We start from the raw sequence: 26,533 nt of genomic DNA, 5'->3' as shown, positions 1-26,533 counted from the left end.
AGGAGAAATGCCTCTAGAACATGGCCCTATAGCCCAAAAAAACCTACAAGAACCTAGTGATTCCAGCCATGAAAGCCTTCGACAATACATTTCTCAAGCTTTCTGGCAAGTGTTTAGACATAATTTCACAAACTCCCATTTTTTTCGCTCAAGAGAAGTGAGTCCTTGTGAGCAAAGGTATAATGCACATAACTGAATATAAAAACAATGATGTATAGTTTGTGGCGAGCACAACTGCATTTCTCCCATGAAAGTGGTAAAACATGAATATTTCATGCCATTATTGACACTAACTGCTGTGCTCCCATAGGAAAGAGGACCTAGACTGGTGCAATGTTTCATTTACACTGTGTATCTCTTCTCATTTTCTTCTTCCTACATGACACCAGTGTCTATTTCACCCGGGCAAAGGAAAGGAGATACTGGATGAAATAGAAAAGGGAAACAAGAGGGAGTTAAAGAACTGGCCTTGATCTCATGCATGCCTAAAATTTCATTCCCCTGAAAAATACAGTCCTTCCTCTTCTTCCTATGTGCAACAGATATCTGTGCTTCTCCTCCCAGTATCTCCTTTCCTTTTCCAGGTGAAACACACTTTCTCAGGAAAAGGAGTATGACCCAGTTTGTTCTTTTACGTGTGTGCTGTGAGTATTTTACCTGTGTGCTGTGAGGCAAGAGAATGTATTTATTTATTTATTTCACGCATTTCTACCCTGCCCTTCTCAACCCCCGAGGGGGGACTCAGGGTGGCTTACAAAAGGCACAATTCGATGCCAACAACAAACAATAAGATAAAAACATGTATCAATCGCCATTATAAACAATTAAAACAAGCAAGATATATCACAATCAATAAAACCAATCTAATGTTCAATGTTCGCCAGCTCAGAATCCGTAGGTCAATTCCACATTGTCAAATCCTATCAATTCTAGTCGTCATTATCCTCTGTCTATCTGCCAGATTACCCAAAGGCCTGGTCCCATATCCATGTTTTTAGTTTCCTTCTGAAAGAGAGGAGGGATGTCGATGACCTGATTTCCTCGGGAAGTGAATTCCACAGGTGAGGGGCCACCACCAAGAAGGCTCTGCTCCTCGTCCCCACCAATCTCACTTGTGATAAAGGTGGGGCCAAGAGCAGGGCCTCCCCGGAAGATCTTAAACTCCGAGGCAGGACGTAGAAGGAGATGCGTTTGGACAGGTACGCTGGGCCGGAGCCGTATAGGGTTGTGTAGGTCAAAACCAGCACTTTGAATTGTGCTTGGAACTGGATCGGCAGCCATTGGAGCTGACATAACAGAGGGGTGGTATGCTCCCTGTATGTTGCTCCGGTGAGTAATCTGGCTGCCGCCCGCTGGACTAATTGAAGTTTTCGAACAGTCTTCAAAGGCAACCCCACGTAGAGTGCATTGCAGTAGGAAAATATCAGGCAGAATACAAGAGAAGGAAAATATCAGGCAGAATACAAGAGAAGGAAAATATCAGGCAGAATACAAACACACAGCAAACAGGATGAAGAGGAAGGAGCAACCACAATAATTATTAGTTATCTATGTTCTAAAACTTCAAAGACAAAGATACTTACTAGGCTTGGATAACCACGGAAAAATTTGGTTCTAAACTCGTTTTGTTTTTAGGGGACCCTTGCGTTTCGTTTTTTTTAAAGAATTCTGAAATTTTCCTTTTAAAATTTTTGAAATATACGAAATTTCGTAAAATTACAAATCGATTCGTTAATGGCGGACGCGATTGCGCAATATGCTAAAAAAACCTCCAAATGGGACAGGGGGAACTTCTGAAGCTTCCCTCTCCCTCTGTTGTTGACTGTTGGTGTGATAAAACAAACAACAACTATAAAACTTGCACCAGACATGCGAAAATAATTACGAAATAATTACGAAATAATTACGAAATAATTACGAAATAATTACTAAATAATTACGAAATAATTACTAAATAATTACTAAATAATTACGAAATAAATTGGAAAAATTGTTTCTATTTTTAATTACTCCTCACACTATTCTTGCATGGCTCAGTATTGGATCGTAAGCTAATTTAAATACAAATTAATAATGAATTACAAAATTAACGAACGAAACTGCCCAAGCCTAATACTTACGTATACATGCTGGAGGTGGTTGCCAGCCACGATCAGTGCAGAAAGAGGTATCAGTGTTACGATATCCTTCTTCACAGGATGTATCAATTGAGTCTTGATATTGGTACACCGACTGCTTTGGTTGAATGTTGCCATTATTAATTTGTGGTGGTTGGCATACAATACCTATATAATGAAACATAAATTCAGTTGACACTTGTTTTACTGTTAATCATCACATATTGAAGTCATATTCTTACTGTGCCTCTTGTGGGAAATTAAAATACCTCATTTTATGGTTCTTGTATTCTGCCATTAAGAATTCAAACAGAACCGAAGAGAAACTGAAATTACAAGCTAAATTCAGTCTAAATCAGAGTTATTCAGCTTTTAGTCTGTGCTGTATTCCTTTCTCAAAACAAAGTTTCATGAGTCCTTGTAGAACTACCAGTGCTTGTACACCCTTTCCTCCTGAACATGATTTCCAAATGATTTCCAAATGTTTAGATTCAGATAGTGAATTTTATAGGAGGACTTGTTATGTGGCACCACATAACTGACAACAAACGATAAGCAAGACATTTGTGATCCTAATACATTTTCTGAACATGCTCCCTGCCTCCAAAGAATATAGAATGTGAGAATTCTGATGATGACAATTTAATATTAAAGAAACGGGTTTTGCTTCAAGTATTAAAGTATTGTCAGAGTCAAAACGTGACCTAATTTGGCCACAATGGCTGTTTCAAAATGTAATCAATCAACTGAACATAGTTTTGAAAAAAAAAGACTAAGAGTACATCTACACTATTGAATTAATACAGTTTGATATCCCTGTAATTGCCAAGGCTCAGAGCTGCGGAAACCAGGGATTTGAGGTTTGGTGAAGCATCAACACTCTTTGGCAGAGAAGTTAAAAGACCTTGTAAAACTACAATTTCCATGATCCCATAGCACTATGCAGTGACAGTTAAAGGGATGTCCGCATTAATTCTACAATGGAGAGGCACTATAAGAAGAAGAAAAATGTTTTAGGCCATTAAGTAATTTCCTTAACAATAAAATGAACATAATGTTGAACAAATTCGATTTCATCCTACAAGAGAATTTTACCTTTGTCTTAATTTGGTTTCCTTTACTAAAAATTTATTTATTTATTTATTTATTTATTTACTTTACTTGTATACCGCAGTTTCTCAGCCCAACAGGCGACTCAACGCGGTTTACAACAAAGATAAAAATCAGACAAAGATATACAATTTAAAACCCAATAGCATGGTATACAATATTAATACAACAATAAACAACACAATACATCTCATAACTAGAGTCGTGATCCAGTTCGTCGTCCGTTTTTCCGTTCCTGTGGACATTTATTAAGTAAGAAGTTCCCACTGTATACAGTGGAACCTTCTAACAATGAAATGTGTGCAAGTGTGAACTGTAACCATAGATGCCCTTTGCTTTAGAAACATACAGACCTATACATTCGACTGTTGTGTTCCATCCATCTTGCGTGCATGTTGCTTCATCTCTATCTGCAGGTTTATATCCCTCATTACAGGAAATTTGTATCCGTTCACCATTCTGATAAATGGTCGTTGAGTTTCTTACACTCCCATGGGTAATATTAGGTGGTCCACATGTTATTTCTATTGTAAAATAAAAACAAACATTATTTAGTAAAAACCTTCTGTTATTAGAATCCTAGAGTTGGAAGAGACCACAAGGGCCATCCAGTCCCTGCTTAAAATCCTCCAGGGAAGGAGGTTGCAACACACTCCGAGGTAGCTTATTCCACTGTCTAATAGCTCTTAACATCACAAAGTTCTTCCTAAGGTTTAAATGGAATCCTTATTCCTCAATTTGAAACCATTGCTCCATTGTGTTCTAGTCTCCAGAGCACCAGAAAACAAGCTCACCTCCTCTTCAATGTGACATCATTTCAAATATTTAAAACTGACTGTCATGTTCACTCTCAGCTCTCTTTTCTCCAGGTGAAACATATATAGCTCCCTCAGCCATTCCTAAAAGTCTTGGATTGTTTTAGTGGCCCTTTTATTCTCTGAAGAGAAGTGAATCCAGTCCTAGCTCTCACTTCTTATAGAGATTATTTGAAATTATTTCCATTATCTTTTTGTTGACTTAAGAGCTTGATGCTCCTTCAAAATTATTGATTTGAAGTTATTTAGAATATTTTATTTTATAGCATATGATATGGCCCATTTCCATTTAGAATGATAAAAAGTAGGGCTGGGCGGTTTCGTTTCGTTAATTCGTAATTCGTTAATAATTCGTTAATTTTCTTATTACGAAGCGATAACAAACCATTCTGGAGCAATTTTAAAAAAACGAATTTTTAAATACGTTTTGTAAATGCTTCGTATTTCGTTATGTATTCGTTTCGTTATCATTTTGAGGTTGCTTCGTTATTATTTCCACATGTCTGGGGCAAGTTTTATAGTTGTTTTTTGTTTAATTAGTGAAAAAAAATTATAATATCACACCAACAGTCAACAACAGAGGGAGAGAGAAGCTTCAGAAGTTCCCCCTGTCCCATTTGGAGGTTTTTTAGCGTATTTCGCGGTCGCGTCCGCCATTAACGAATCGATTCGTTATTGTTTCGTAAATCGTTTCGTTAATGTTTTGTAATTTTTTCACATTTACGAAATTTCGTAAATATCGAACTTTTTAAAAGGAAAATTTTGTAATTATTTTAAATAACGAAACGCAAAAACCCCCAAAAAAACGAATCAATTTTAGAAACAAATTTTTCCGTTGTTACCCAGGCCTAATAAAAAGGTTCTTCACCACCATTATGCTTATGCGAATCATATTAGATTCAGTCTTCCATACAGGGGCACAGACAGCAACAGAAATGTTACAGGCAGGCATGTAGCCGGGGGGGGGGGGGTGTTGGGGGCTTCAGCCCCCCCCCCCCCCAAATTCTCATGATGGTCTGCGAAAAGACCTTACTGGTACATTATTTAAACTGTTATGTTTATTCATATCATGATCTGATCACCATGCTCAATATATTATTATTATTATTATTATTATTATTATTATTATTATTATTATTATTATTATCTTTATTTGTACCCCGCTAGCATCTCCCGAAGGACTTGATGCGGCTTACAAAGGCCAAGGCCTCAACAAACAATAGCATAACAAATACAACCGAAAGCAAAATCAAAAACATTAAAGCAAAACAATAAAACAACAGAACAATACACCATAACACAATAAAAACTAGGGCTGGGCCAAACAATGGGTACAGTTGTAAGGCCGAACAGGGCATAGGGTTACAGCCTGTATTAGATGGGGTCGCACTCCCCCTGAAGACACAGGTTCGCAGCTTGGGTGTGACCCTGGACTCTTCGCTGAGCCTGGAACCCCAGGTCTCAGAGGTGACCAGGGGAGCATTTCCACAATTAAAACTTGTGCGCCAGCTGCGCCCGTACCTTGGGAAGTCTGACTTGGCCACGGTAGTCCACGCTCTGGTTACATCCCATTTAGACTACTGCAACCCTCTCTACGTGGGGTTGCCTTTGAAGACGGCTCGGAAGCTTCAACTAGTCCAACGTTCGGCAGCCATGATTCTAACAGGAGCGGAATGCAGGGAGCATGCAACCCACCTGTTGTGCCAACTCCACTGGCTGCCATTTTGCTACCGGGCTCGATTCAAAGTGCTGGCATTGACCTTTAAAGCCCTAAACGGTTCCGGCCCAAGATACCTAGCCGACCGCATCTCTGCCTATGAACCCACCAGGACTTTGAGATCTTCCGGGGAGGCCCTGCTCTCGATCCCGCCTATCCTCACAGGCACAGCTGGCGGGGACGAGAGATAGGGCCTTCTCGGTGGTGGCCCCTCAGCTGTGGAATGCCCTTCCCACAGATATTAGTGGTATCATTATTGGTATTCCATAAAAAAGTGAAGACCTGGTTGTTCGAGCAGGCGTTCGAATAGTTAGTGCAATGAGTGTAATGAAGATAGGAATGGAACAATGGATGACGGACCTGGATCATGTTTTCAGTGATGAGACGCCAGGAAATGGCTATTGTTGTTAATTATATAGGATTGTTTAGGGGTTATGATGTTACTGTTTTTTACCGTGTACTGTATTTTGCTGTTTGTTGTTAACCGCTGTGAGTCGCCTACAGGCTGAGAACAGCAGTATACAAATAAAGTAAATTAATTAATTAATTAATTAATTAAAAAGTTCTGGGTGTGACAGGTGGTATGTCGAATTTATTTTATTTATTTACTGTATTTGTATACCGCCTTTCTCAGCCAATCGGCGACTCAAGGAGGTTTCCAACAAATCAGTACATATAAAAACATAATACAGATTAAAACATTAAACAATATAAAACACCACAAAAGTAATAAAAACAACATCATTAGCGTCTCATTATTATCAAGCATTGTCCAGTTCCATTGTCAAATCGTTCAATTTCCTATATTAGCTACTCTGCATTTGTACACGCTTGCTCAAACAGCCATGTTTTAACTTGTGTCCAAAATGTTAAGAGGGAGGGAGCATATCTAATCTCCCTAGGGAGGGTGTTCCATAGCCAAGGGGCCACCACTGAGAAGGCCCTGTCTCTTGTCCCCGCCAAACGTACTTGAGATGAACGCAGAACCGAGAGCAGGACCTCCCCAGACGATCTTAGAGTCCTTGATGGTTCGTAAGAGGAGACATGTTTGGACAGGTAAGTCGGGCCATAACTGTTTAGGGCTTTATAGGCCAAAGCCAGCACTTTGAATTGGGCCCGGTAGCAAACCTTTGAAGACTGTCAACTGTAGTGGTTCTTGGGATTGTGTCTGGACAGAATTCAAATTCTTGATGCTTAATCTGACCCTATCTACCCTAGTTACAAATGTTGAAAAGGATCAGAAATAGTGACATGATGTCCACACAAAATCCCAGGACTTCCAGCCCGTAACATGGGGCAAACCCTGTTTTACCCATGTTACCAGAAATTTGGGAATGCCCCAGAAATTTGCTGAAATTCAGGAGTTGCCCTGAGTTTGGACTTCCACTACCTTGAGCACATCTACACTGACTAATTAGTTCAGTGTAAGGTCAGATCATCCCCATGATGGCTAAACACCATTGGCTTCCCCCAGGTTAATTTAAATAAGGGGATAACCTGAATCCTGAGCTAGCATTTCAGTAGACCTCCAAGTTTGGGATATTCAAGACAGCTGGGGCATTTCCTAACAGATCTGTCAGCAATCCTACACTTTCAAGGATCAAGGAGCCTGGAGATATGCCATGGCAGTGTAGCACATGTGTTGACAACTATGTCATAGACAGCTACCTTGGTGTAAAGTTTGGCAGTTTGGGAGGAGGAAAGGGGATGTTCAGCATGGCTGGGCAAGGGACTACCTGTTACAACCAAGGTAGCTGAGGGAGTGTCTATAGGGTCACCAAGCAGACTTGAACTAGTGCCTGGACACTGGATCAAGTCCACTTCATACAGTAGATGTGCCCTTTGCTTGTGATATTAAGAAAACCCAGGTTGGGGAGCACAGGATAAGCAAAAGACATCTTTTTTCCTCTTTCTCACATTACGACTTTTCCCTCCTTATGATCATTTGCACATTACGCAACAGAAAATTTGGGACTGGAAATGAATCCATTTTCTCTGGGGAGTTTACTTCCTTATGAAAATTTACTTTCCTGTTTTGTAAGTGTAAACTTTGGGTATATTTAACTGTCAAATTATTCCAGCTTGAAAGTACTTAGGCTTAGTACTCATCCCTGTGTCAGTGCTTTTTTGGAAATGAAATTTTCACAAAACCGATTTGAATGCGACATGTTATATCTAGACATGATTATTTCCCTCCTTGCTTTTTTTTTTTTTTTTTTTTTTTACTTACCGAAGCATTTGGGTTCTGGTTCCCAGCCACGAGTAGTGCAGTACGATAAATGCCAAGTATTTGTATTGTTATCTTTTGGTAGAGAACCATTATTGCATGCAAAATAAAGTGTGGAACCTGGTCTCTTTGGAAAGGAACTTTGCCATTCATACACTCTTCCATTCTGAACATGGGGATATTCACAATGCTTTGCTTTAGAAAGGAACAGAGAGGAAAAAATGAAGCATCAACAAAATTGAATACAATATCATGCACAATCTCAATGTTGGAGCAGGAGAATGATAACATGGTATCATCATCATCATCATCATCATCATCATTACACCCTGCTTTATCTCTCCTGAAGCAGACTCAAACTCAAACATAAAACCATTAGCATACAATTTAAAATATATAAATATGCAAACATTAAAACAGGATTAAATATAAACAATATTTTAAAATTCCCAGTTTAAAACCATTATAATATATTCAAATGCAAAATCCACAGCACCCCCTGAATTTATCTTTAAAACCTTCTTCTTTAAAAAGCCTGTCTTAATAAAATGGATTTAGTCTTTGGAAAGGACAGTTTGGAAAGGATTTAGTCTTTGGAACGACAGTTGTCCATTATAGAGGGGTTCAGGGATGGCTTTTTTTTTTTTACTATAGGTCTCACAACTTCCTCCTTTAGGCAAGTTGGAACTTTGCCTTGTTCGAAGGAGGCATTGACTAAAGTGGCTTTGGCAGATGTTACAATACCTGATGGCAGATTAAGGCTGCAACAGATAAGAGGCTAAGTTGCTGTGAGTTTTCCAGGGTGCATGAATGCTCCAGAAGCATTCTCTCCTGATATTTCGCAGCAACTCATTGAATCCAGTCATGAAACCTTCAATAACAGATAAGTGGCCACTGATCATCATGTTAACAATGCCACTGAATCAAAACCTCTTTCTGTGAAGATTGTGTGTGGGTCACTGTGCACTGGTCTCCACACACAGGCATCTTTCAAGATAAATCAAAACCAAGAAACTTAGGCGATCCCTCGTTTTCCGAGGATAATTGTCTTCCAGTATTCTTGTGGGTCCGTATGTGGCTGTGGAGCCCTATTCTTGGTCTGCACCTTCTTCCGCAGTGAGGGCATTGGTTTCCAGGTGGAAGGCGGTCTCGGTCAGGGTTGGCTTGACGCGCCTTCCTCTTGGAACGTTTCTCCCTTTCGCCCTCCATTCGTGCCTCTTTAAATTCTGCAGCACTGCTGGTCACAGCTGACCTCCAGCTGGAGCGGTCAAGGGCCAGGGCTTCCCAGTTCTCAGTGTCTATGCCAGAGTTTTTAAGGTTGGCTTTGAGCCCATCTTTAAATCTCTTTTCCTGTCCACCAATATTCTTAAGTTCGGAGTAGAGAAACTGCTTTGGGAGACGGTGGTTGGGCATCCGGACAACGTGGCCGGTCCAGCAGAGTTGATGGCAGAGGACCGTCGCTTCAATGCTGGTGGTCTTTGCTTCTTCCAGCATGCTGACGTTTGTCCGCCTGTCTTCCCAAGAGATTTGCAGGATTTTCCGAAGGCAGCGCTGATGGAATCGTTCCAGGAGTTGCATGTGACGTCTGTTGACAGTCCATGTCTCACAGGCATATAGCAGGGTTGGGAGGACAATAGCTCTATAAACAAGCACCTTGGTATCCCTACTGATGTCCCGGTCCTCAAACACTCTCTGCTTCATTCGGAAAAACGCTGCGCTCGCAGAGCTCAGGCGGTGTTGTATTTCGGTGTCAATGTTGACTTTGGTGGAGAGGTGGCTGCCAAGGTAGCAGAAATGATCAACATTTTCTAGTGTTATACCATTAAGCTGTATCACTGGCATTGGAGAGGGATTGGCTGGTGTCTGCTGGAACAGCACCTTGGTTTTTTCAATGTTCAATGACAAGCCAAGCTTCTCGTAGGCTTCTGCAAAGGTGTTTAGAGTGGCTTGTAGATCTTCTTCTGAATGCGCACAGATGACGTTGTCATCAGAATACTGGAGTTCTATAACAGATGTTGTTGTAACCTTGGTTTTTGCTTTCAGTCTGCTGAGGTTGAATAGCTTGCCATCTGTCCGATAGATGATTTCCACTTTGGTGGGAAGCTTCCCATCAACAAGGTGAAGTATCACCAAGAAAAGTCCCATAGCGATTGACGAGTGGATCTGTTTTGTAACTACTTCCTAATTTTTCTCTTTTTCACACCTTGTATTTACATAATGATTTTGAAATGACTAAAAAGAGTACTTGGGATGGGGAAGGGTAAGAAAAAGCTCAGAAAATGTGAGACCGTACACTAATTTATTTTTAATTAGAATGTGGCAAGCTAAGAGGAGATCGGGGATCAAAAAATCCCATTATGTGTATGAGGAAGAAAGAAAGGAAATACATTTTAGAAGACAAACTTCTGTTATTTTTGAGCTTCTGTTGGCCTACAATTTTTGCACAAAGCAAAGCACACTTGTCCATCCCAAGAGCTGTCTTGGTCTTTTGTGTATAGAAAAAGGTGTACAAAGGCCAAATGTGTGAACATCCCCTATAGAATTTCCATATTTTCCTATTGAGAAAATATGCTGGAACACAAATTACTCACATCCTCAGCAAGAACAAGATAATTCATACACATTTATCACTCTTGCTTATCCTAGAATTCTCCTGGATAGGGAATGAAGCCATTTTAAAGCGTTTTAAAGACTGGATTCGTGTGAGTGTTGACTCCTCCATTCTGACTTCGGATTGGTTTTGGATGGACCACACATCTCATTCTTAATAATAACAACAACAACAACAACAACAACAACAACAAACCCCCTTCTGCCTTCAAGCTGGGAATATCAAATTAAAGCACCCCTGACAGATGGCCATCCATTCTTAATAATAATAATAATAATAATAATAATAATAATAATTTTAAACTGTTGGGCCAGGAAGAAGATGTTTAGCTGGGTTTAGACAAGCCGTTTCAAAGCGTTTTAAAGATTGGAGTTTGGTTTTGGTTAGTTGTTAGTTTTATCACCAACAGTCAACAACAGAGGGAGAGGGAAGCTTCAGAAGTTTCCCCTGTCCCGTTTGGAGGTTTTTTTCGCGTATTGCGCGTATTGCGCAATTGTGTCCGCCATTAACGAATCCATTCGTAATTAATGAAATTTCAGAAATTTCAAAATTTTGAAATAATAAATTTCGGAAGTCCTCTGAAATTCGAAACGCTGAAATTCCTTAACAATTTTTTCTTGATCACCCAAACTTACTATTTACTCAAGGTTTATGTTTTGCTCTCTCATTTGATTCTGTGTTACTTACCAGGACTATGTAAGTTTGTTACACTGCTTGATTTTTGTATGCAACACTGCAAGTTTATGTTTCATTTCTGCTAATAAGAGTAAAGTTTTTTCTGTTCATTTTTCCTCTTGCCTGTGTGTCTTTTGCATGGGATATTGGCTAGAATCCACTTGCTGCGCAACAAGAATGCCACTGTACTTATAGAATATTTATTATTATTTGCTTCATTTCTATACCGCATTTTTCAGCCCAAACAGGCGACCCAATGCGGTTCAAGTAAGCAATGCTCTTTTTGATCCTGCAAGCCATTATCCACATCTATTTCCCCTTTATAAAGGTCAAAAGCATAACTTGGGGCATGGTGAAGAAATAGGAGATGCAGTCACAATAATTATTAGTTATCTATGTTCTAAAACTGCAAAGAGAAAGATAATTACTTACGTATACATGCTGGAGGAGGTTGCCAGCCACGAGCAGTGCAGAAAGAGGTATCAGTGTTACGATATCCTTCATCACAGGATGTATCAATTGAGTCTTGATATTGGTACAGAGATTGCTTTGGTTGAATGTTGCCATTATTAATTTGTGGTGGTTGGCATACAATACCTATATCATGAAACATAAATACAGTTGACACTTGACCAATAAACAAGTTAAGGACCACTCTCACAACCATCATGTCAGACTACACAGAGAAGCCATTGAAATACACAAGCATATGGACAATTTCAACAGAAAGGAGAAAACCATGAAAATGAACAGAAACTGGCTACCAGTATTAAAAAACTCTAAAATTGCAACAGCACAACAACAGAGAGGAAGCAGGCAGGAACATTTAATTACCTCTCAACAAAGGTTGCTCCAAGCACGGTCAGCCCATTGTATGCTAATCCAGGTGGTCAGTTGAAACATTCACACCTAGCTCCAGCAGACAAGAATCCTTTGTCTCAGCCTGGTTGTGACGTCTCGGCCTAGTATTTATTTCCTTGTTTGCTTTGTTGCCTGTTGGACTGTTCCATTCTGTTAAGTTTTAGAGTAGGAGCTTAGGCTCCCCCTATAGGCCGAGCTCTTTGGCTCAGCCCATTCTGCCTCAAAGCCTGGTGAAAGAGTTTTTGGCTCCATTCCTTTTGGTCATAGTTTATAGATAGTTGTCAGATAAGTGTCTGGTCTGGCTTGCAGTCCGTACAGGCCATCCTTATCACATATTTGTTAAAGTTTATAGATTATAGATTAGAATATATTTGCCATAGTTCATAGATAATACATGTTTCATAGATAGATAGTTTATATTTGCCATAGAATAAATAATATTTGCTTTAGAGTTTATAGTAGATGTTATAAAGAATAGATAATATATGCTTCATAGAATAGATAATACATGCCTTAGAGTTTATAGTTTATAGAATACTTACCTCATAGATTAGAATATACATCCCCCAATAGTTATAGCACACACTTGCCATAGTTTATAGAATACTTACCTCATAGAAATTATAGTTTGTTACCTCAGAGTTTATATTTCACTGTTCTAACACCATCATAATCAAACTGTACTTTTATACCTTGATTATTCAGTAAACAATTGTTGAATTTAATCTTGTTTGTAGAGTTTTATTTTGGGGGAATTACAGTAATTAGGGCATACCGATGGTCACTGGGAAAATAGCCAGACACATTTAGTTTTCTCCTTAATCTTCTTGGTGTGCCATCATACTGGTCATTCCACAGATATATAAACCCCTTTCCCTAGTTCCAACAGACCTCACTACCTCTGAGGATGCTTGCCATAGATGCAGGCGAAACGTCAGGAGAGAATGCCTCTAGACCATGGCCATACAGCCCAAAAAAATCTACAACAACCCAAGTTAAGAACTTGTTTCTCTGTTAATCATCACTTATTGAGGTCATATTCTTACTGTGCCTCTTGTGGGAAATTAAAATACCTCATGTTATGGTTCTTGGAATAGAATAGATAAAAAGGTATTCAGCCGTTAAGAACGTAAACGAAACTGAAGAGAAACTGAAATCAGAAGCCAGATTCAGTCTAAATCAGAGTTAGTCAGCTTTTAGTCTGTGCTGTATTCCTTTCTCAAAACAAAGCTTGGTGTGTCCTTGTGGAGCTACCAACGCTTGTACACCCTTTCCTCCTGAAGTGCACAAACATGATTTACAGCTTCTCTCACACCAGAAGTGACTTGCAATTTCTCAAGTCACTTCTGACACACAAAAAACTCTAAAAGCAGTTTACTCAAAACAGTGTGGGATGCTGAGCAATAAATTAATTGGGAGCTATTTAACCCTGAAATAAAAAACTATGAAATTTGTGAGGCTTTTTAAAGGAGCCTAATTTGGTCACAATAGCTGTTTAAAAAATTAATCAATCAATTGAACATATATATGGAAAATGATTAAGGGGACGTCTACACTATAGAATTAACACAATTTGAGTTCCCTGTAATTGCCAAGGCTCAGAGCTGCGGAAACCAGGGATTTGAGGTTTGGTAAAGTATCAACACTCTTTGGCAGAGAAGTTAAAAGACCTTGTAAAACTACAATTTCCATGATCCCATAGCACTATGCAGTGACAGTTAAAGGGGTGTCCGCATTAATTCTACAATGGAGAGGCACTATAAGAAGAAGAAAAATGTTTTAGGCCATTAGCAATTTCCTTAACAATAAAATGAACATAATGCTGAACAAATTCGATTTCATCCTACAAGAGAATTTTACCTATGTCTTAATTCAGTTTCCTTTACTAAAAATGCATCCTGTGGACATTTGTTAAGTACAAAATTCCCACTGTATACAGTGGAACCTTCTAACAATGAGATATGTGCAAGTGTGAACTGTAACCATAGATGCCCTTTGCTTTAGAAACATACAAACCTATACATTCGACTGCTGTGTTCCATCCATCCCGTGTGCATGTTGCTTCATTTCTATCTGCAGGTTTATATCCATCATTACAGGAAATTTGTATCCGTTCACCATTCTGATAAATGGTCTTTGAGTTTCTTATACTCCCATGGGCAATATTAGGTGGCTCACATGTTATTTCTATTATAAAACATAAACAAACATTATTTAGTAAAACCTTCTGTTACTGGAATCCTAGAATTGGAAGAGACGACAAGGGCCTTCCAGCCCCTGCTTAAAATCCTCCAGGGAAGGAAGTTGCAACACACTCTGAGGTAGCTTATTCCACTGTCAAACAGCTCTTAACATTACAAAGTTCTTCCTAAGGTTTAAATGGAATCCTTATTCCTCAATTTGAAACCATTGCTCCATTGTGTCCTAGTCTCCAGAACACCAGAAAACAAGCTCACTTCCTCTTCAATGTGATATCATTTCATAGAATCATAGAATCAAAGAGTTGGAAGAGACCTCATGGGCCATCCAGTCCAACCCCCTGCCAAGAAGCAGGAATATTGCATTCAAATCACCCCTGACAGATGGCCATCCAGTCTCTGCTTAAAAGCTTCCAAAGAAGGCGCCTCCACCACACTCCGGTGACAGAGAGTTCCACTGCTGAATGGCTCTCACAGTCAGGAAGTTCTTCCTGATGTTCAGATGGAATCTCCTTTCTTGTAGTTTGTAGCCATTGTTCTGCATCCTAGTCTGCAAGGAAGCAGAAAACAAGCTTGCTCCCTCCTCTCTGTGGCTTCCTCTCACATATTTATACATGGCTATCATATCTCCTCTCAGCCTTCTCTTCTTCAGGCTAAACATGCCCAGTTCCCTAAGCCGCTTCTCGTAGGGCTTGTTCTCCACACCCTTTCAAATATTTAAAACTGATTATCATGTTCACTCTTCGCCCTCTTTTCTCCATGTGAAACATACACAACTTGCTCAGACGTTCCTCAAATCTTGATTTCCAAACCTTTGATCATTTTGGTGGCCCTTCTATTATCTAAAGAGAAATGAATCCAGTCCTGGCTCTCACTTCTTATAGAGATTATTTGAATTTATTTCCATTAGTTCATTTTTGTTGACTTAAGTGAAATTATTGATTTGAAGTTATTTAGAATATTTTATTTTGCTAGCCTATGATATGGCCCCTTTTCATTTATAATGATAGAAAGGTTCTTCACCACCATTATCCTTATGTGAATCATATTAGATTCAGAGGACACAAAACTAGAGGCAGGACATGCCTGCCCATCACTCAAGTAGCTAGGAGGCTTATTGCTTACATTAGTAAGTATGATGAGGTCATATGAATACTGATGGAGGCAAGACTTGATGATACACCTTAAAAGCATCAAGATTACTTTTAAATGTGACTTTTTAAATCCAACTAAAAAGGGTAAAGGTAGTCCCCTGACATTAAGTCCAGTCATGTCTGACTCTGGGGTGTGGTGCTCATCTCTATTTCTAAGCCGAAGAGCCAGCGTTGTCCATAGACACCTCCAAGGTCATGTGGCCGGCATGACTGCATGGAGCGCTGTTACCTTCCCACCGGAGCGGTACCTATTGATCTACTCACATTTGCATATTTTCGAACTGCTAGGTTGGCAGAAGCTAGGGCTGACAGCGGAAGCTCATGCCGCTCCCCGGAATTGAACCTGCGACCTTTCGATCAACAAGCTCAGCAGCTCAGTGCTTTAACCCACTGCACCACCGGGGTATTAAATAATGGAACAAATTGGAGGTGATTGAAACATTGATACTAGGACTTTGCGGATATCAAACACACATGCATGCATGCACTTGAATGAGATGGAAATGGGAAAAGCTTTCCTATAGAAGGTAATGGTTGCTGTAACGCGGCGGCGCCTTGCTTTCTGTTCTTGGCATGGTTCCGGCCCTCTGGTTATTGGCGGTGGCATCTCCCAGGTTGTCTGGTGCCGCCATACCCTGCATCGGCCTGCAGCGCCTGCATTTCTCCCTCCTGGGTGCTTTGCATGCCATCAAGTGCAGCTGTGCCCAGAATTGGGGCTGCAGCACCATTCATGCAGTTTCTGGCCTTTGGTGGGTGTGCCTCGACTGGCACCGCTGCGGTGAGCTCAGGGGAGCTTTTCCTTGGCCCTGGCACTTGGCGGCCTGATTTCCCGGGCCTGGGGGTGGGCATGGCTACTTGTCTCTGTTCTCGCTCATTGGTGAGGACATGCAGCAGTGGCCATTTGGATTGCCCCAGACACACACTTTTTGCAGACGCAGCTATGTTCATTGGGCTAAACGTCAAGCGCAGGACTTCCTATGGCCAGCATTTGAGCCTTGCCTCCATTGCTGTGGTCAAATGGAGAGGGAGAAGAGGCCTACACTGGGACAGGTTGATCCCATTGTTGTTTGGTTTCAGGAGTAAACCCCCTCCTGATGTATTGGTCATACACCTTGGTGGGAATGACTTTGGCCTTTTGAAAGGCAGAGTGCTGTACTTGAAAGTGCGTGAAGACCTTGCACAAATATGGGATGAGTGGCCCCATACCCATATTGCCTAGTCAGTGATGATACCGCACCTGAAGTGGCCTGGTGGTGGAAATGTCAGAAAATTGGAAAGGGCCAGAAAGCGTGTCAACCGAGCAATGTACACCACCTTGAGGTAAGCCAGTGGTTCTTACATATACAATGATGACATCACACACGATAAGGCCCATTTATACCAATCGGATGGAGTTCATCTGTCAGATCTCGCCAATGACCTATTCTTAAGGAATTTACAAAGGGGCTCAGGGTGGACTTGGTAGGATGGGGGCTAAATGGACATCTGCCTCCAATAAATAGAGAGAAAGATTGGATATTCAGCGTACACCCAAGGCACCCCCTTCAGGGGTGAAGGCCTAAAACTAAAACACCTGCCAATCACTTGGATGGGGTGAGCTGAAATCGTCTGGCCTTAAATTGGTGAGAATCTGTCCTTAATAACGTTGAGGGAGGCTTTTCCAGGTTTCCTTAGAGATTGCCCAGTTGTAAATTTACAAGGGACTCAGGTGTTTCACCAAGGAGTAGTCCAGGTATGGGTGCTACCTTGGTTTTGCCCCTCAGTAAGTTAAAGTCACACCCTACTTAGAATAGAAAACGTTAAATAGGTAATTTTAATAAAAATTTCCCAATTTGAACCCAAGTTATTGTTGTCAGTTTCCTTATTTCGGGGGTGGGCAGGCAAAGGTATGTTTTGCTCCATAAATGCCCTTCATATCCACTTAACTACCAAATCTATTCACTTCTCCTAACATGCAGAGTAGCTTACAAAATGGAATTTTTGTGCACAAAACAGCATTTTTTGCACAGAAATTAGTGTTACTACAGTGAAAGAATATTTTCCACACCTTTTAATTTTTGTTTTTCCAGCAGTAAATGCTTTTTTCTGTGCAAATACACAGAATAACTTATGAACAGCCATTAAAAAGGGAGTTTCTTGCAGTGGGAAGAAGACTGCTGGAATTATTCGTTCCTTTTTATGAGAAGAATAGAAAGGGGAGCAAACTGCACTGTCAGTAAAATGCTTGTGATGTTTTCATAGCTATTAAAGGTGGGGTGAAAGGTTAAAACAGTGAAAAAACATACATTTTTGAAGGAATCAATTAAATTTCACTGGATTTATTTAAAAGTAATGTTTTAACTTAATGTTGGAATATTCAATATAAAATTGAATTAATTCTTTTTACTAGAAACCTGTTAAAAGCAACATTTCTATAATGAATACCTCAACTATTTCCTTTTTAAATGGAATATTTCAATTTCTCTTTATAACGTACTACCTTGGGAAATGCAGCACGTCCATCGAAGAAACAGGGCAATACAGATCAGCCAGTTCCTCATAGTCCTGAAGGGAGTTCCCAGATCTGCCAAACAAGATCTTCTCTTTCAACTACACGTACACTCCAAAGGTACGTGTAGTTGAAAGGTGCGTGTAGTTATTATACCTTCTAAACTGATGTAATTGGTTATTTGCTGTTGTTTTTGGCAACGTGACCATGATGTTACTGGAAGTGTGATCACAAACTTGATAAATAATGACGAAACTTCCAGTAAAGTTGCTGAATTTTGTGCTACAGATCAGGAATCAGTGATCATAGTGTTATTCTGGAAATTGAAATTATATTACCACCTGGACATAAAAACAAGAAAGGCTGCCTACCAAACATACTAGCTTATGAATAGCTTCTTTTGTTGTGCATCAGCTGTCTAAAAATCATGAGAGAACAGCAGCTGGTGACTTCTAAAGGAAGATTGATTCCACTTTGAAAGGTAGTGAGTCTATATATGGATTAGGGTTCTGCACTTTGGATAGGGATTTTAGAATTTAACTCAAATTAAATGAACTGCTCCACTGATATGAAAGCTATCATTCAATACAATCTAATAAGCAAATGTTGTCCTTGGGATGAAATATAACCCACACACACACACCCCAAATTTCACAGACAAAATTTGACCTAATTGTAGTGGAATCAACCCTATTGATGGTATGGCATTTTCACACCTGATGGATAACTCAGATTTATTTATTTCATATCAAAAGCATTGCATAAATTAGTATTAAAAACTGATAAAAATTGGGTCAATATCTTTTGACCAAAAACAAGCAACAGCAACAATCTTGTCTGTAGCCTCCAACAATTCTTCCTCTGTACATGAGGCAGGCCATAGTGGACAAGCATACAGATATGAAGTTGTCTGTTCTGCTCCACAGACACATATGGTGTGGGATTCTTTTAGGTAGTGCCATTTTGCCAGGTTGTCTTTTGATCTGCTCACTCCACTTCTGAGTCTGTTCAGGGACTTCCAAGTTGTCCATTCTTGATTTGCACCTGGAGGAAGACCCTCGGGGGGGGGGGGGGGCATCCAATTGGGATTTCCTGGTTTAGCTGCCCAGAGGGATACTCTTGCTGTTGCTGGAGTGGTGGTTCTCATGAAGCTTTTCCTTGAATGGAGTCTACTGGGAGGAGGCTGATAGCCATGCAGTAGATGGCTTTCATGGTGTTCAACCTTATTTTTTCACAGTTAGCAGCAATTTCCTTTGCACATCGGCGGGGGGGGGGGGGGGGGGGAGAATGCCAGCTAGCTCAAAAATTTTATCAACAGGTATAGGATTAAGGCATCCTGTGATTATTCTGTATATTTTGTTCAATGCTTCATGTGGGCAGAGTGGCCAAACAGGGCAGGCATACTTGACAGTTGAGTAAGACAAGGCTAGGGCTGATGTTCTTATGAATTTTGGGTCTGCACCCAATGTGATGCCAGTAAGTTTCGGCAGGATGTTATTGCATGCAGCTACTTTGTGTTTGGTATTCATGCAGTGTTTCCTATATAAGCTCAGATAATTGGAACACAATGAGGGGCACACACATCTCTGTACTCTTATGAAGGAGAATAGCTGGTATCAAGTGATTGGATACTTTGCTTCTTTCCTGCCAGTAAGGTTACTTCCTTCTTCCAGAAAGGCATAAATAAACGCTGGCTTACATTCATGCATAGCAGCTAGTTTTAGGTGTTCTTGTAACCAGGTCTAATGTAATTCTTTTGTTTACCTTTTTTCCTTTTCTTGGATGGATTTCATAACACTATAAATGTTGAGTCCTGAGACAACAAAAGCATTTTATCTGAGTATTTACTTCTGCTGTTATCATAGGCTCACATTGTACAGGCCACTGGCATTATGCTAACACAAATGCCTCTTACAAGGAGATTGTTCCTTCAATCTGCATCACAGCATGACTGGTTCTCTTCATTCATGGACAACCACTCATGTCCAAGAATGATTGTCTTCCAGAGGTAGGGTCTTGGAGGTGGATCCATAAATGACTGCAAAGACTATTCTGTATATGCATGGTCTTTCACATTGGGGACATAAATGTCCAGATGGAAGGCAGTCATGACTAGGGCATACTTGATGAACCTCGCTCTTGGCACATTTCCTTTTGCTTTGTATTTGTGCATCTTCAAAATCCATAGAAAAATCAGATGACCGCCAATTGCTCCTACATGTTATTTAATCAACCTGTTGTCCACCATTATTATTCCTTGCTGCCCATTATTGCAGCCTTTTTTTTAAAGAGATGGTGAGATCACAGAGTCATGTTTATAGATCTCTCATAGGATAATGTATCATGCTGGATGTAAAAGTATTGTTCAACCCCTGTCACTGATTTCTAATGACTTTTGCTAGGCACATGGGTTAGAGAGAACTCTACTACATTTTGCCTGGGTGCTCTGGGAACTGCCAATAAATAAAGGCTAGAACAACATTGTTTCTCTGATGATTTTATATGTATACACACACACACACACACACTATCTATAAATTCATGTCTGTGGAGAACTGGAGATGTTATATAACACTATGTCACAAAATTTGAAAAAAAATCTATTCGTGGTTTCATCGTTTTATTTCCTGTTTACTTGTGTGGTACTTACATTGAAAGTAGATGTTATACTCCAGAAATTTTGTTTTTCTGGCTGCAACAAACTATGGGCCCTTCCAGATAAGCTGATTTCCCGCAACTGTCTTGGATTTACCTGAGGAATCCAAAAGATGCCCCAGGTAAACCCAAATTAACCTGGAGTAATCTTTTTGGACAAGTCTTTGATTATGTTTAGAAATCCTTAACTAACATATTTGAAGACTGATCTTGATTGCAATCATGTTATACTTGCAGCTATTGCTGGACTTTATTGATTTTAATCTGTGGGGTTTAATGATATTATCTTGGTTGTTATTGTTATTGTTTTTGTGTTATTGTTTATTCACCTGTTGTATTTTGTGTGTTAGCATCTTGAGTCCTTGTGAGCCTCCCCGAGGCCCCTTGGATTATGGTAGCGGGGTATAAATAAAGTTATTATTATTATTATTATTATTATTATTATTATTATTATACGTATCTCCCCTTACAAACCACTGAGGACTTTAAGATCATCTGGGGAGGCCTGCTCTCGGTCCCGCTTTCGTCACAGGCACGGGCACGAGAGACAGGGCCTCCTCAGTGGCAGCCCCTCGGCTGTGGAACATCCTCCCTAGGGAGATCAGATCTGCTCCCCCCCCCATTTGGGAGGCAAGTTAAAATGTGGTTATTCGAGCAAGCATTTACAAATACAGAGTAGCTAATATAGGAAATCGAATGACCTGACAATAGAATTCGACAATGCTTGAGAATAATGAGACGCTGATGGTGTTCTTTTTATTGCTTTTGTGATGTATTTACTGTTTAATGGTTTTTATCTATATTATGTTTTATGTATACTGATTTGTTGGAAACCGCCTTGGGTCGCCAATTGGCTGAGAAAGGCGATATACAAATACAGCAAATAAATAAATAAATAAATATTATTATTATGTCTAATTGCCATCTCCGTTGTAGTTAACTTTAGTAGAACTAATTCACTGTTCACTCTTCTTTTTGTAAATTTTGTAATGTTTTTAGTTTCTTTAATGTTATTTTTCTAATAATTATTTGTAAATCAAATGTTTTCTCCCAGCTGTTCTTTATTGTGGAAATGCTAGGGCCTAAAGTTTTGAAAACATGTGGTCCTATAAACTGACAGTCTTGAGAAAACTTGACTTTTGAATTAATTTTTGTCTCCATCAAAATATTCTTACGGAAATTAATGGGAAAAAACATCAGCCTTTTCCTCTTGTGAAATATTCTTATTTGCCTCATATCATTTTGGGAAATATTATATTATATTATATTATATTATATTATATTATATTATATTATATTATAATGGACTGGTTGCTCTGACACGACAAACAAATAAATAAATAAATATTGGGAAATACAGTGTATGGGTGGAAGAAATAGAGCATTTCTTCCTTGTATCAGATGTTCAGTTAAATCCATAATTGGATCTAACACAAAAATGTCAAGCAATTAAACATTTGTATGGGCACATTGGAAAGCAAATTGAACAGCAAAAGATGGGGTATATCAACTCAGACATGAATTTTGATGCTGGTGTTAGCCTATAAAGCCCTAAATGGTTCTGGCCCAACTTACCTGTCCGAACGCATCTCCTCCTATGAACCAGTTAGGACATTAAGATCATACAGGGAGGCCCTGCTCTTGGTCCCACCTGCATCACAGGCACGCCTGGCAGGGACGAGAGACAGGGCCTTCTCAGTGGTGGCCCCTTGGCTGTGGAATGCCCTTCCTACAGATATTAGATTGGCCCCCTTCCTACTGGCATTTCGGAGGAAAGTGAAGACCTGGTTGTTCGAGCAGGCATTTGATTAGGCAGTGTAATGAATATAGGAACACGGAATAACGGATGATGAGATTGGATTTTGATTCTACTGATGAGACGCTAATGATTTGTTATATTGATGCTTAATTGTTTATTATGCTACTGTTTTAACTGTCCCTTATTTGTTTTTATGATGTTTAGCATTGAATTTTTGCTGTTGTTAACCGCTTTGGGCCGCCTAAGGGCTGAGAAAAGCGGTATATAAATGAAGTAAATAAATAAATAAAATTATCTCCAATAAGTTACATGTTTTAAGCCTCACTGATACTTTGAATCTGTTGTCATGAGTTTTTCGGGCTGTATAGCCGTATAGCATTCTCTCCAGATGTTTCACCTGCATCTGTGACAAGCGTCCTCAGAGGTATGTTCAGAGGTCTGTTGACCTCTGTGGTTGTTTTACTTCAGTAAAGAAAATCACTTTTGCCAAAGCGTACTTTTTATTTTATTTTTCAAAATGCACAAACATCTTACAAACAAAGTAACATCTGAAATTATACACAGCTATTGTATTATTTAGCCTGATAGTCCCTTTTACGAGTTCACACTTCAGTATATGCATTTTCAGCTTCTGGTGTATTTTCCCCTCTTTTAATAGACATGCTTGTTTGGAAATTGAATTACATTTAAAATGGGCAACTCCTATGCTTCCTATAACTTCACCTTTACAAATATTGGAGTTCTATTTTCTTAAGGTTCGCAGTCCATCAAAAGTAGCTGTGCATAATCTTTGAAAATGTATTTGTAAAAAATCTACAGTAATTTTAAGCAATTGAAGACAATTGATCCATACTTTCTGATGATTACATGCTCATTAAAAATCTTCCTTGTACACTTCTCTCCATTCCTTATATTTACACCTGTAAAATACAAAGTGAAAAGGTAAGATTGCAAGCATAGTTTTTTAATAACTATTATTTATGTGGCTAGTTTTTAATATAAAACAGAACATTGTTTAATGTCATTCACAAATTGCTTCACCATAGTCTTTGTATACACCAATGATAGTATAGAAGTACTATAAGTTGTTTGAATATCTAGGCATGCTGAGGCAACTATTGTTGCTCTCTTTTCACTCTTCACATTTAAATGGTTGGGATAGAATCATCGCATTGGAAGAGAACATAACGGTCATTCAGTCCACTCCCCTATCACCCAGGAAGACACAATCAAAGCACTCTCAAAGCACTTTGAGGGAGCTGGCACACTGTGTGCATAAAGGGGCAGCCACACATGGAATATGCCACAAATTTTCCTCTGTCTGATGAGGTTGAAAGTGTCCTAAGAGACACAAGCAAACCTGTTGTAGTGGACAATATTTATTTTATGTGAAAATAAAAAGTCCAAGAAGAGATCAACTGATAAAACACACATTCTATTGTCAATGCTAAAGAAATGAGAGAAAATGAGTGTTGTTATTTATGTCTCTATACCCACCAATAGTAGGTTGGAGCAAAGAATGTGTGCCCCTGAGAATTTTCTGAGGCGATAGACCATAAGTCCCTCACTCTAGGTTTTCTTTTCTGATCCAGAAAGCATGAATTGGAGCTTCTCGAAATCCCTCCAAACATTTATCTTCTGTGATGTTCAACATAGCTTGCATTTTTTCCCAAAAATATCCTTGCTGATAATGAAATCTGAAATAATCTCAGAAAACTAATTGCCCACAAAAGGCTAAGGATGTGCAGCCTCTTAGAAGTTTAGCTATCAGCCTGCCTGCAAGAACAGGAGAGGGTCGGCGTCCTGGCTGCATCTCCCCCACACTGGTGAGAAAGCAAGCCAGGAAAGGAGGCTTTAAGAACTTCTGTCTCCCAGCTACACCCTGCTATCAGCCTGCCTGCAAGAACAGGAGAGGGTCGGCGTCCTGGCTGCATCTCCCCCACACTGGTGAGAAAGCAAGCCAGGAAAGGAGGCTTTAAGAACTTCTGTCTCCCAGCTACACCTTGCTATCAGCCTGCCTGCAAGAACAGGAGAGGGTCAGCGTCCTGGCTGCATCTCCCCCACACTGGTGAGAAAGCAAGCCAGGAAAGGAGGCTTTAAGAACTTCTGTCTCCCAGCTACACCCTGCTATCAGCCTGCCTGCAAGAACAGGAGAGGGTCGGCGTCCTGGCTGCATCTCCCCCACACTGGTGAGAAAGCAAGCCAGGAAAGGAGGCTTTAAGAACTTCTGTCTCACAGCTGCACCTTGCTATCAGCCTGCCTTTCTAGGCTCTACTCGTGATGTTGGCCTATGTTGTTGCTCCCTGGAGAACTATTGTGTAGCTGCTTTTTGTGAACACAAAAAGCCCTGCTGCGCCGAGCTGCCGCGACCTCGGCGTCCCTGCTGCCGCGCGGCCGCGCCTGGTCTTCCAGAGGAGGCGGGCCGCGATCCTCCATCTGTCGCAGCTGGGGCCTAATGCGTGGTCCGGCCTGCTCCGCGGCCCGTCTGCAGTGAGGCGCCCGCAGCTGCAACTCCGGTATTTTCCGGCGTCCTGACGCCCTTTGAGACCCCCCGACCTTCGAGACCCCCGTCCTCCATCGCACCGGCCCTCTGCTGGTTCAGTTCGGCCTTCATCGGCTCCGGCTTGAGTCGGCCCTGTTTTGATTGAACTGTGTTGTCATCATCAGGCTGTGTGACTGTGTTGACCGAGTCTGTGTTGTACTATCTGGCTGACTATTTGTGCTGACCAAGTTTGTGTTGACCGAGCTATATTATTTCCATCTGGCTGACTGACTATTTGTGCCGACCGAGTTTGTGTTGACCGAGTTGTATTATTTCCATCTGGTTGGCTGACTGCATTCTCCAACCTCCTGTTACTGGCAAGTTTGCCTTAGGAAGAGTACCTACAGCAGCCCTGTGCCTACCGACTATTGAGACTCCTATATTCTTGTGTTGATTACTAAAACTCTCGGCTGAGTATTGTCATCCTGTGAGGGGGGGAGGGGTGGTCTGCCCGCCATCAGGCGCGAGCCGCCCACCATCACGGCCGTTAACGTAGAGCCCACCACCTCCGGAAGACTGAGTCGGCCACCTGTGACCAAATTGCTGCCACCTTGCATCTCGCTGATCCAATCCTGGACAAACTGTGCTGTTCGTTGTTAACCCGTCTGTTGTGCTGATCCTTTTGACCTTGTAATCCATTTTTCGAGTGTGCTAATCATCTCTGATTGTATTGACCACTATCGTAAACTGTGTTGATCATCTTAATTGTGCTGACCTCTTTTGATGGTGCTAACTAACCCTGATTGTATGACCACCTTCTCAACTGTGCTGTCTCAGTTCAGTTGGGTATGCGGAGCATTGCATTAATTGCGTGATCTTAGCACTTTATGCCATTAGCACTTTAAATTACTTTTTCTGTGGCACTTTAACCAACTCTAGCACTTTAACTGATTCGATACATCTAGCGTTGAATTAGGCCTCCATGACGCACTTTATTTAAACACTTCGGGGTTAATTGTCAAGCCACCGCATTTTAATTGTTATTCTATCGTGTGTGTTGACATAAGTCTCCATCTGTACTCCAAGAGCCTTAACCAACCCTTGACTGTGCTTAACAACTGTTACTCATGTCATTATCCACTCCTTGGCACCTGTTAATTTGGTTGCTAATTGTATATGTGGGTCAGAGGGAATGGAGTAGCTCAGGGGGACCCGAATATAATATAATAGGAACGGGAAACGCTTGGAAGGCAAAGCCATGGCAAACTGGAACTGTAATATGTCAAACAATCTACAATGATCCTTGGGTTGTTATTATAGGTGTTGAATGCATCATGGAGGAGGGAGAGGCTTCCGTTAACCGAGGAGCCCCCATAGAAGTCGTGGTGGGGAAGGGGAGATACGGGAAAGGGAGACCTTTAATTCGGCCTAGGGAACGTGGAACAACATTAGTAATTCCAAATCGGTCTCCTGATACGGTAAGTAGGTGTAACCAGGTTGGCGGTCCCTCAGGATTGAAAGTGGTGCTGTTGAACGCCAGATCTGTCAATGGCAAAACAACTATCATCCAAGATTTAATCCTGGATGAACGGGCAGATCTGGCGTGCATCACAGAGACCTGGCTGGACGAAGCGGGAGGTGTAAATTTGACCCAGCTTTGTCCA

At 40.6% G+C, this 26,533-nt stretch overlaps 1 protein-coding gene across 17 annotated transcripts in view; it reads right to left on the bottom strand.

Moving 5' to 3' along the window:
• Positions 1-26,533, bottom strand: part of LOC132774436 (complement factor H-like) — a 136,405-nt gene that overhangs the window by 22,214 nt on the left and 87,658 nt on the right. For 3 of the 17 annotated variants that reach the window (XM_067467582.1, XM_067467588.1, XM_067467597.1), the window contains exon 19: positions 22,869-23,307. The exons of the other annotated variants lie outside the window; for them this stretch is intronic. The gene's annotated coding sequence lies outside the window, so the exon portion shown is untranslated. Of the gene's footprint in view, positions 1-22,868; positions 23,308-26,533 lie in introns of those variants that run through there. 17 annotated transcript variants of the gene reach the window in all.

Source organism: Anolis sagrei, chromosome 4 (assembly GCF_037176765.1).
Source record: "Anolis sagrei isolate rAnoSag1 chromosome 4, rAnoSag1.mat, whole genome shotgun sequence".
NCBI lineage: Eukaryota > Metazoa > Chordata > Lepidosauria > Squamata > Dactyloidae > Anolis > Anolis sagrei.
Note: the sequence above shows the minus strand (reverse complement) of the source record. Positions and strands in the feature narration are given on the sequence as shown.